Below are 3,817 nucleotides of genomic sequence, written 5' to 3' on the forward strand. Positions count from 1 at the left end.
GTGCCTGACCACTCTCTGAGAGAAAAAGTTTTTCCTTATGTCTAACCCAAACCTCCTCTGATACAACTTGCGGCCATTTCCCCGGGTCCTGTTCATTGCCTTGGAGAAGAGGCCAAACCCCTCCTCACCCCAGCCTCCCTTCAGGAAGTTGTGCAGTGCAATGAGGTCTGCCTTGAGTCTCCTCTTCTCCAGACTGAACAATCCCAACTCCTTCAGCCTCTCCTCATAAGACTTGTGCTCCAGACCCCTCACCGGTTTCATTGCCCTTCTTTGGACACATTCCAGGGCCTCAATGTCTTTTTTTGTAGTGAGGGGCCCAAAACTGAACACAATACTTGAGGTGCGGCATAACCAGTGCTGAGTTATGATGGAGGATGATGACCTCCCTGCTCCTGCTGGCCACACTATTTCTAATTCAGGCCAGGATGCCGTTGGCCCTCTTGGCCACCTGGGCACACTGTCGGCTCATGTTCAGCCGAGTATCAACCAGCACCCCCAGGTCTCTTTCCTCTTCACACATTCATCCAACCACTCGTCCACAAGCCTATAGTGCTGCCTGGGGTTGTTGAGGCCAAAATGCAGGACCTGACACTTGGCCTTGTTGAACCTCACCCCATTCACCTCAGCCCTGCAATCTAGCTTATCTAAATCCCTCTGAAGGGCCTCCCTACCCTCAGGCAGATCCACACCACCTCCCAACTTGGTGTCATCTGCAAACTTACTGAGGGTGCACTCAATGCCCTCATCTAGGTCATCAATAAAGATATTAAACAAGATGGACCCCAGCACCGACCCCTGGGGGACATCCTCGTAACGGGTTGCCAGCTGGTGTTAACTCCATTAACTACTACCCATTGGGCACGGCCCTCCAGCCAGTTTCTTACCCAAAAAAAGGTATATCTGACCAGGCCACGGGCAGCCAGTTTCCCCAGCAGAATACTGTGAGAGACCAAGCCAAAGGCTTTGCTGAAGTCTAGGTAGACTACATCAGCGACCTTTCCCTTGTCTAGCAGTCTGGCTATCCAGTCCTAGAAGGAGATGAGGTTGGTCAAGCACGACCTGCCTTTCATGAACCCGTGCTGGCTGGGCCTGATCCTCCAGATGCCACAAATGGGCTGGTATTATTTACCTGGTTCAGCTGTTAGTGTAGTTAAATTTCCTTTAACAGAGCAGTGGATGAGGGGAAACAGTTTGCCTTTCTTCCCTGGAATGGAGCAGTCTGGGCAGCACATAGAACTTTTTGGCAGTTTGGTGAAGGACTTGTTGGCAGTACAGCTGAAGCTGCATTTTGCTGCCTCAAGGAGAAGGCTGATGCAGGGCAGTCCTTGCAGTGTGTGGCCTAAGAAACAAGCTGATCTACACGAGGTGGGGCAGTTGGTAAGGCTTAGCTGAGTGACAGAGATGTGCTGCAGGGAATATGGATAGCAAAGCATGAGATAGTAATTATGGCTGCTTCTGGGAAAAGCCTCCTTTCCCTCAGCGCTCCTTCCCAGCAGAAGCCACCCAGGTTTTATATGGCTCGAACAAAAAGCAGGAAGGGTGCTGTGCTGCTGCCCTTCCCCCTACTCTCCTGCATGGCTGCAGCTTTGGGATATAATGCCACCCCTCTGCCCTGTGCTGTGGTGCTGTCTGGGCTGCTCACACAACCTGCCCTGTGCACTCAGCTCAGTGTTTAGGGCACAGGGCTGCTGGTTTCAAAGCTATTTTCTATGTGTCTATTAATTGATACAAGCAAAACAACATGCTAACTCTTGCACTGAGTGTTCCCAGAGCGATTGCTTGCTGTATCAGGGTGTTCACCCCAATGTGAACTTGTTCAGCTGAGTTACAATCCTTTCAGCCAGGCTGAGAAATATTACTTTGGCACTGTTCCCAAGCACTCACACTGACCACAGAGATAAGTGTAGATTTTTTGCTTTCAAGTGGGCAGAACTGTTCCAGTTAGTGGTCTTTGTTTGCAGCAGCCCAGAGCAAGCCAAAGTCCTAATGTACTGCAGGACTCCGTAGCTTGGCTCTGGTGCTGCCACCGACAGCATCAGTTGGATGTGTCTGAAAGCCTGCCCACTGCTGAGGCCCTCTTCTCTGCACCTGGCAGTGCAGGGAGGCATTGTGGTTTCATGGCTCGAAATGAATTTGGGTGTAGGTGTTTAAAGCAGAACTATATTCAGGGGGGAAAAAAACCCCACCACTTCCTAGACGGTAGTTCTCCATAGTCTAGACAGATTATTTGGTACTCTAAGACTGTGTAATTGCGAGTGGTCAAGGTAGCAAAGCTCAGCTGCAGGGAGTGAACAGCCATGTGCAGTTATCCTCACCGAGCAGTGGAGTGCTGTTGTTTAAGCCATCAAAATGAAGAGCTGCTACCTTTATGGTTGGAGAGAAGACAGCCTGTTCTGCATTAGAGTGGAGCTAAAATAGAGTGCAGTGCGTTTGTTTCCACATACTAACTGCTTCCAAGGAGACTTCACTGTTTGCAGCCACATGGCCATGTTCTGCTGCTCCCCTGGTTGAATTAAAATTGTTGGATCTCAGCTTCATGAACGCTTGAATCTTAAGTTCTTTAAAAATATATATGCTTGTATTTGCCTGCATGTATCAGATCTTGACAGATAAAAGCAGGCGTAGAGTCGCTCTCCTTTCTGTATTTCAGTCATCAAGGAGAAAGGGCATGGGCCTACAGCTTTGATGTAAGGAATTCCCAAGAATCTTGTTTTTCTGTGCACTAATGCTTTTAAAAATACCACTTTCCTTCTCTTGCCACTCATTGCAGAAACAATATCCCTTTATTCCCTATAGAATACATACGCAATTTTTCTTGCAAAGTGCACAATCTCTCCTTCTTGCTAAAATTAAGTTCAAAATTTCAACCTGGCTTCCAGAAAAGGTGGCAGTGCTCAATGTAAGACAGTTTATTCCAGCTGATGGCTTATTATCCTCCCTCACTTTGCTTTTCTCCTTTGTATCAAAGCAATTGTTAGAGGCAGCAGTATGCCCTTACCACCTTGATAAGAAAATTCATCTCTTCTTGAGAGACTTGTTTGGCAACACGGGCTTTATTAAGACTGTCATTTTAAGGCTGCATTTAGAAGAACTGAACATACCATTGGCTTTTAGCACTGACCAAAATGCATTTGTTAGCTATGGTCTGAATGGAGGCAAAAGGTGGGAAGTATGTATATTCAGAACAGCTCTGCAGGAACGCACAGCTGAAGAGGAAAAGATGGGGATAAAGAAAATCTGTAGCAGTCCAGTGGTGGGTACAGACTCCTGGCAGAAAAATAAGGGGAGGCTACATCTTGGGGGAGTTGAAACATTGTTCCTTATCCATGTGGAAAGACACAGTATTGTACAGTTTTCATGCCATGCCTGTGCCCTTTTCTGCCTCCAGTAGGATGAAATGCTCAGATGGTTTCCGAGATAGAGGCTTACTGTGTGAGTGTGTGTGCATGTGTGCGTGTGTGCACGTGAGTGCAAATTATCTTCCTTCCAGAAATTGAAATAAACATTTATTCTGGTAGTGATGATGGATTGAATGAATGAGGCTCAGCAGAGCCAGGTGAAGCAGAGCCTTCCCCTTTGCGAAGGGGAAAAGCTGAGAAGCAAAGATGAGGTGATGTGACTAAGACAATGTGAGGCAGAATTAGGAACAGAAATAAGGGGTTTTGTACTTAAGTCTGGCTTTCTGACAAGATCACCTGTTTTCATCAGTGAACTGGAAGCATGTGAGCCATGGCTTTGTCATTTGAAAGAAGAGATTAAATCCAAGTGGTCTGAAAGGCTCAATGGCAGGTGAGAGCTTTCTGCTTCCTGGCATCCA

The sequence above is a fragment of the Meleagris gallopavo genome, chromosome 14 (genome assembly GCF_000146605.3).
Source record: "Meleagris gallopavo isolate NT-WF06-2002-E0010 breed Aviagen turkey brand Nicholas breeding stock chromosome 14, Turkey_5.1, whole genome shotgun sequence".
Lineage (NCBI taxonomy): Eukaryota > Metazoa > Chordata > Aves > Galliformes > Phasianidae > Meleagris > Meleagris gallopavo.